The 8,044-nt window shown below is 43.3% G+C and overlaps 1 long non-coding RNA gene across 1 annotated transcript; it reads right to left on the bottom strand.

The window, feature by feature from the left end:
- Positions 1–4,118: 4,118 nt before the first annotated feature.
- On the bottom strand, positions 4,119–6,399 carry LOC127489513 (uncharacterized). The gene is made up of 4 exons (XR_007917436.2): positions 6,225–6,399; positions 5,292–5,475; positions 4,525–4,670; positions 4,119–4,359 (listed from the first exon to the last, which is right to left on the bottom strand). It is a non-coding gene; the product is annotated as an uncharacterized lncRNA (long non-coding RNA).
- Between the last annotated feature and the right edge of the window lie 1,645 nt (positions 6,400–8,044).

The following is an 8,044-nucleotide window of genomic DNA, read 5'->3' as shown; positions in this document are numbered from 1 at the left end:
TTGGAGGGTGGCTATGGGGAGAAAAACCGCTATAATCCAAAAGTTGTGCTTTTGATATTTATATTTATTAAATAAAATTTTTCTTAAAAAAAGAAATGTATATTTGGGGGCCAGCGCTGTGGTGCAGTGGGTTAAAGCCCTGGCCTGAAGTGCCGACATCCCATATGGGCACCAGTTCTAGTCCCGGCTGCTCCTCTTCTGATCTAGCTCTCTGCTATAGGCATGGAATGCAATAAAATTGGCCCAAGTTCTTGGGCCCCTGCACCCATGTGGGAGACTGGGAAGAATCTCCTGGCTCCTGGCTTCAGCTCAGCACAGCTCCAGGCATTGCAGCCATCTGGGGAGTGAACCAGCGGATGGAAGACCACTCTCTCTGTCTCTACCTCCCTCTGTGATACTGTCTTTCAAATAAATAAAACACATCTTTAAAAAATGTGTATCTAGAATACATTTCAGAGTGGTGAAAGCTAGCATAAATCTCAGAAAAATTGTAGTGCCAGGATTCTGCTATGCAGCTTGTGACCAGCTATGGTAGTAGCCATATTACTGATAGAGTCTGTTGACCATTTTCCAGTAAGGGCAGAAGTCCCATTGACCCCAAAAGGAGCATCTGCCATGTTTGTAGTCCCACCTACCTGATGCCAGGTATGGTTTCTAGACAACACAACCTACTTTACTAGGCTGCCCCCACCAGATAATACCAGAAATTGGCAGGTGAAAAGACACTCTAACATGTCCAATTTAAATCCAAATCCTGAGACAAATGCTGGACTGCCAAATGAAATCCATCTGCAGAAGCTAAAGAATTAAATTCCAGCTTCTCCTCCATTAAAAATTAGCATAAAAACATTACAAACCACCTAATGCCACTTATAAATCAGTAGATGTTCACTAACTGGTCCACACTGTACCTACTTCTCTGGCCAAATCCCATTAACTCTTGCAGTTTGTCTTGGCCTCACCTCCCTTGGAACAACCAAAATTGGAAATACCAAAACCATCTATATTTGCATTTTAGGTGATCTTTCTAATCCATGAATTCTGAAAAGAGAGAGTCCCATCTACTGATTTACTCATGAAATGCCTGCAAGGCTAGGGTTGGGCCAAGCTGAAGCCACAAGAGTGGAACTCCATGCAAGTCTCCCACTAGGTGGCAGGAACTCAACTATTTGAGCTATCAACCTGCTGCCTCCCAGGGTCTGCTTTGGCAGGAAGCTGGTATTAGGAGCCAGAGCCAGGTATTGAACCCAGGCACTTTAAGTTGGATGCAGGTGTCTACATGATTTAGCCAGACATCTGCTCTGAGTTTGAATATTTTTTATCACTTCAAAAACTCATTCCCTTCAGAAGTCAGTCCTCATTGCCCCTCCCCTGCCTGTGCAACCATTAGTTGACTTTCTGTTGCTGTGGATCTCTATTCTGTGGGTTTCACACATGGATCACATCCTGTATGGTGGATTGTATTTGTATTTTTTCACTTTGCTATTTTATTTATTATTTGTGTTTACTGAATTAAAACTGATTTTGAAACATTGCTAATTATTAGAAGAAATGAAAAATCCTTTCCTCTTTTCCTTTGATTCCTTTAGCACAAATATGTGTACATAATTCCTCTTTCCAAAATTTTTAAAACATTTAGTTTTTATTTGATGGTCAGAGAAAGAGGTCTTCCATCATCTGGTTCACTCCCCAGATAACCATGATGCTGGGGGCCGTGCCAGGCTAAAGCTAGCAGCCTAACTCTCCATCTGGGTCTCCGATTTGATTGGCAGGGACCCACACATTTCAGCCATCTAGCATTACTTTCCCAGGTGCATTAGCAAGTAGTTGAATGGGAAGTAAAGCAGCTGGTATTTGAACTGGCACTTGGATATGGGATGCCAGCATTGCAAGCAGTGTTAGCTTGCTGTGCCGCAACATGTGCCCCATGTGTCTAGCATCATGTTTCTGAGTTCATCCATATCAGAGCAGACCAGAACTTCATTTGTTACTTTTTTAAAAATAAATAAATAAAAAAAGTAACAAATGAAGTTCTGGTCTGCTCTGATATGGCAAATGACTGATACTAAGCCCTATTTGTTTTTCGAGGAGGGTGTTTTGCAGCCCCTTCTAAATTGTGTGTCTTCATTTCTGTGCTTCTAGCTATCCATTCTTCATGTTGGAGAATGTGAGCCTTGATACTGTTGACATTTGAGGCTGGCTCATTCTCTGATGATGGGGGTGGCCTGTGCATCATGTGGAATCTGAATAGCATCCTTGGCCTTGTCCCACTATGCCAAAAGCATCCCCTCTACTGTGATGCTCAGTAACATATCCAGATCCACTGGAGTCTGTGTCTGTGTGGGAAGACATGCCAGAGAGCTTTTTGGCTCATTTCCTTCATGAGCCCACAAAAAAAGGTCACAGGAATTCATACTGACAGGGCAACCACCTGCAAGCCAAGAGAAGGGGCCTGTGGCCAAAGAAGCTGCCTTGCTTGACCTAAGACTTGAAGCCTCCATAACTCTGAGACAAAGAACTATGCCCATCTTGGCGTTTTGCAGCAGGAACAGACTAACAGACCTGAGGGAGCTATGAAGAGCAAGAACCGATAGATCCCTGTCCTTCTAGAACATTAGAGCCAGTCTTTCTCTTGCCTGCCAGTATTAGTGCTCCAAAGCTGTCTGCAGTGCTCATTGCCAATAGCAGGGCTATTATAGATTGCAGGTGAAAAGTTGGAAAACACTCATTTTATTGAGCTGGTGTATTCAGAGTGGCTTGTACATTTTTAAATGGTTGTTAAAGTGCACATTTGGCCTAGTGGGTAAGAAGCTGGCTAAGGTGCATGCATCCCACATGATAGTGCTTGGACTTAATCTCTGGCTCCAGCTCCCGACTCTAGCTTCCTGTTAATGTTCACCCTGGAATTGGCAGTGATCTTCCAAGTCCTTGGACCCCTGTCACCCATGTGGGAGACCTGGATGGAGTTTGTGGTTCCTGGCTTTGGCCGGTGCCAGTTCTGACTGTTAGTGGCATTTGGAAAGTGAACTGCTCAGTGGGAGTTTTCTTTCTGTCTCTTCCTCAATCAAATAAATAAATAAACATTCTCAAAATTAGATGAGTATTTCATAATATACAGCATATGAAATTCAGGTGTGCCTATGTATAAAGTTTTATTGGAACATTGCTCACCCATTTCATTCTGTATTATCTGTGACTACATTCATGCTAGAGTGACATAGCTGAATACAGTCCTTGCTTGTTGAGGGTAATATTTCTTATATCCCCACAGATATCAAAATCCATGGGTGCTCAAATCCTTTTAAAAAATAGTGTAGTATTCACATAGAATCTATACCCATCCTTCAATATGTTCTAAGTCATCTCCAGATGACTTGTGATATCTAATAGGATATAAATTCTATGTGAATGAGCATTGTTCTGTATTGTTTAAGGAATCATGATAAGAAGGAGTCTGTTCAGTACAGATGCAAATAACATAGACCTGACTATGTGGCACCTGTCAGCTGCAGTGACACATTTTTCCCCGAGGACTTTGTGCCTATGTCTATGGAACCTGTAGATGGTCAGGGCTCATATTGTTTCTAGTTCTAACAGTGGCCTATGTAATATGGAGCTGGAAGTGTTTCCTGTCTTTTTCCAGAGAAAGCTTGCTAAACAACCCCAACCCCTTCCCTAGGAACAGGTTTAAGCACCTTAATAAGTTTGACATTTGCAATCTGTTAAGTTGGCCCAACCTCTGTTCTCTGGACATCCTACCCCTGTCCATGTTATTCAGGTACACAGAAGGGCTGATCACTTCCTGTGTTTCCATCTCTCTCGCGCGCGCGCGCACGTGTGCGCGCGCCTTCATACTCAGGCCTTGCTGATCCCTCCTCTCAGAATATCCTCTCTCATGACCCTGAGCCCACTACACTTTGTCCCATCCCTCTCTCCTCTTTGCTGGGTCCCCTGTCAAACTTGCCTGATGAGAAAAATGTGGATCTTGCCTCTCTAGGAAGAAGCTCTATGTTTTGTTCATTCCTGTTCAATTAGAGGCATACAGTACACACAACCTCTGAAGAATGAATAATGAGCTCCTGGATGATTTTAGATTTTTGCTTAATGAAGGTGAAGCTGTGCCCACACCCAATAGAGTTCTTTTCACTTTTATTGTCTCCCAGCTTGGGCATTAGGCTGTGTCTCATTGCCCCTGTGATGATAGCTGGTGCTCTTGCTGATGAGATGGCTCAGCCTTGCTGAGTTGTCCTTGGGCATTTGCTGGCACAGGTTCCTCATCAGCTTTCCTGTTCTTGTGTAGAGAAATGAACTTGACCTTTCTTCCTGTGGCACAGAAAGCCTGCTGATTGCCAAGTACTCCTGATGGTGCCAAGATGAGAAGAAAAAAAGTATAAGGTCAGGAATAATAGGACCCATTTCAATGAAAAGTTTTTTTTTCCTCTTAAGTAAGCATTTTCTAGAGAGGAAATACCAGGCCAGAGAAGAGGGACAGTGGCTCTATTTCCTCCTTCCTCATTGTCTTACCTCTGTGGATTCTGCATTGATCCTCCTGCCCTGTGTCCAGGCAGTGTCAGAAGGTGTTAGTCCTCTCAGTGAGTGGAGCCCCAGGCTGGGGACCAGACATATGCTTTGGATGCAAGGATGTGCAGGCCATGAGCTGAATTCTGTGTCTAAAATCAGAGTGTGTTTATTTCAAAGTTGGAAAGAGCTTTCCATCCACTCCCCGATGTCACCAAGGGTTATGGCCATGTGGGCAGAGGGCCTGAGCACTGAGTGTGCCTCAGAGGAGGGGACCTAAGCTGGACCAATAATTTTGGGGCCAGGAATAAGTAAAGGTTCAGACATGCATGTGGGGCAAGGTGCTATTAGGGTTACATCTACAGGGACTGGGCTGGGGAAGCAACCTGCAGGATGTCAGTTATAGGTCTTCCTGCCCCTCCTTCACCCTTTGTGTACTTGTTACTTTGAACTTGGGCATTATGTTTTGATCTTTGCCCCTCCAGAACTCAGCAGCTCCACCACATAAATTTACATACAGTGTTCATCTCCTAAGTGTTCTTGCATACAATGGGTGTCCCATACACACTTGAGGACGCTGAGGATGCTCAGGCCCTCTGCCCACATGGTCATAACCCTTGGTGACAGCCTGATCTCAGGTCCCCTTCTATGCCTGCACTCTTGAGACCAAACATGGACAGAAGAAACCCTGGCTGTCATGCTACCATCAGGGAGCCCAGCTCCAGTGAACACATGCAGTCCTATTCTGTCCCCAGTCCTCTCCTGGACCTTACCCTCCTGTTTTTCCTCCCAGCTCCTGGGCCTGGTCTCCTCTTCAGTCTCATCTGGGGATCTTGCTTCACTGGGAAGACAGAGGGTCCTATCCTGCTCTGGCCCTGTGGACAGACCCCTCTGCTGGAATCAAAGGACCACTTGAGGTGTGATTCTAGAGGATGTGCAGGGCAGTTCTTCTTGTTCCTGTCATTGGGCAGTGAAATAATTGACCTCTTCAAATCAAACCAACAGATGCTGTAAACACTTAAAGGGCAAGCTCTGAGATCTGGGACCCTTTGTATCACTTCTTAGGAGGAGGTGCCAGGGTGTTCTCAGCCATCCCTGTTCCCAAACACCAGTGGGTCTGTAACTGTAGGGCCTTTCCCTAATGTGTGAGCTTTGCAGCACAGTGTGTGTGTGTGATTAGAGCCAACCATGGTTGGTTGTTTGCAAGGTAAAAGGCTAGACCTCAAGAGAAGCATATAGGAGAGCACTGGGCATGTGAAGAAGCGTGGCCACAGGGAAGGGGCTGTTCCAGTGGATTCTGCTGCAGATGAGCAGAATCCGGTCGAGCTCAATCAATACACTGTAATTACCACTTAGCCAGCAACAGTCTGTTGCATCCAGAGATGAAACCTTGCTAAGATGTAATTTTTATAGCACTCATTTTTAATTAAGCAAAGGTGATATGCTGAATAACTATTGAATGTCGAACAAAAAACCTGTCTGATATTGCTTTTGAGAATTTCCACTCAGGAAAAAAGTGGGAGTTTTCACAATAGAAAGTTGTGATGGCACATAGAGACTGTTGATATTTCAGATACAGTTAATGACATTTAAAAAAATTTAACTCATTCCTTTCCCTGCACCCAGCAGTACCTCATCTTATATAATTAGAGATACAGCAATCACAAATGACATTTTAACTTGTAAAATTGTGTGATGTTACTTACCATTTGGAAATACAGGAATAAGAACCTGGCCCCATTTCACCAGACATGAATTTCTAGTAGAGTAGTTGTTCTCTTAAGAGTTGGTGTCATGGTGTATATGAACAGTTCCTCCTGTCATCCCATCACTGGTCGCTACTAGCCAGTGGCCTGAATGTCTTATGTTGCTGTATTGGTCAGGATGTCTGCAGTTTACATTTAAAAACTGGTTTGTTGTGTCACAAGAGGTGACTAATGGTGCATACCTCTCTTTGTATCCTCTTCAGTGGGTTTCTCACATGTTCTTATTACTAACCCCTTCTCAACGTATGTTTTGCAAATATTTACTCCCTTTCTGTTCTTGTCTCTTCACTCTAGTCATTGTATTCTTTACTATGTAGAAGCTTGTTAATTTGATGGAAGCACATTTGACTATTTGTTTTCTTTTCTGTGCTTTTGAGACCATTCAAATATACTGAAGCATTTCATATGCTTTCTTCTATTAGCTCATAGTTTCAGGACTTAGGTTTATATCTTGAACCATTTTAGGTTGATTTTTGTGTGTGTTGAGAGACAGGTCTAGCTTCATTCTTTTGCATATGGGTGTCCACTTTTCTCAATGGTATTTTATTGTGAAAACTATTTATTTTTCAATATGTATTCTTAGGACCTTGTTAAAGGTCACTTGGCTGTAGATATGTGGGTTTATTTCTATGTTCTCCATAATTGACTTTTTTACTAAATATTTTAAAAAATTAATTAATTTTGCTGTGGCCTGGGAGTACAGTGGAGGATGGCCCAAGTGCTTGGGCCCTGCACCCCATGGGAGATGAGGAGAAGCACCTGGCTCCTGCCATCGGATAATCGCGGTGCGCCGGCCATGGCAGCCATTGGAGGGTGAACCAACGGCAAAAGGAAGACCTTTCTCTCTGTCTCTCTCTCTCACTGTCCACTCTGCCTGTCAAAAAGAAAGAAAGAAAGAAAAAAGAAAAAAAATTAAATAATTTATTTGAAAGACAGTTTCAGCAGGGAGAGACAGAGGGAAGGGGAGAGAAAGGGATGGAGAGAGCAAGAGCTCTCTACTACTTACATAGCTAATACCAGTTTAAATTTGAAGATATAATAAACACCTTTAACAGCCTGTCTTGCAAGAATTCAAGAGCCCAGAGGAGCAACAATAGGTCAGTTACATTCCCCAGCTGATTTAAGGAGCAAAGAGCTTCATTCAGGCTGTCCATGTGGGTATAGGGGTCCAAGCACTTGGGTAATCTTCTGTTACTTTTCTGGACACATTATCAGGGATCTGGATTGGAAGTGGAGCAGCTGGAATTTGAACTGGTGCCCATATGGAATTCTGTTGCTGCAGACAGTGGTTTAACCCTCTACACCACAGCATCAACCCCCAGGATAGACTTTGGTGTTTGTGTAGACTGCAGATAAATCACAACCAGGAGGGCAAGAAGGTGTAGATCAGGGACAGGATACAGAATTCCCTCGGGATAAAAAATAAGAAGAGAGTGAAATAGAAATATCTGATAATGGAGATCAGAATGATCCATCTCAATGGGATGAATCAGGAGATGTTTGTATGTCTCTAGATGATTAACTGACTTGCCATACTCCTCAAGAATGCTGTGTTTGGACAAAATGTGAATGAACAATTTGGATTGTTGAACTTGAAGACTTGTAAAATATGCTACATGCTGGATGAGGTAGCTATATTCCTGTATAAACTGTAGGATCAAAGTCTTATGGGAAAAAAAGCACTTAAAAAAATATTTGCACAGGACTGTATAGCAAATAACCATATCGTTGGATTACATGGAGTCCCCACATATTCAGTC

The sequence above is a fragment of the Oryctolagus cuniculus genome, chromosome 19, assembly GCF_964237555.1.
Source record: "Oryctolagus cuniculus chromosome 19, mOryCun1.1, whole genome shotgun sequence".
NCBI classification, from domain to species: Eukaryota; Metazoa; Chordata; class Mammalia; order Lagomorpha; family Leporidae; genus Oryctolagus; species Oryctolagus cuniculus.
Note: the sequence above shows the minus strand (reverse complement) of the source record. Positions and strands in the feature narration are given on the sequence as shown.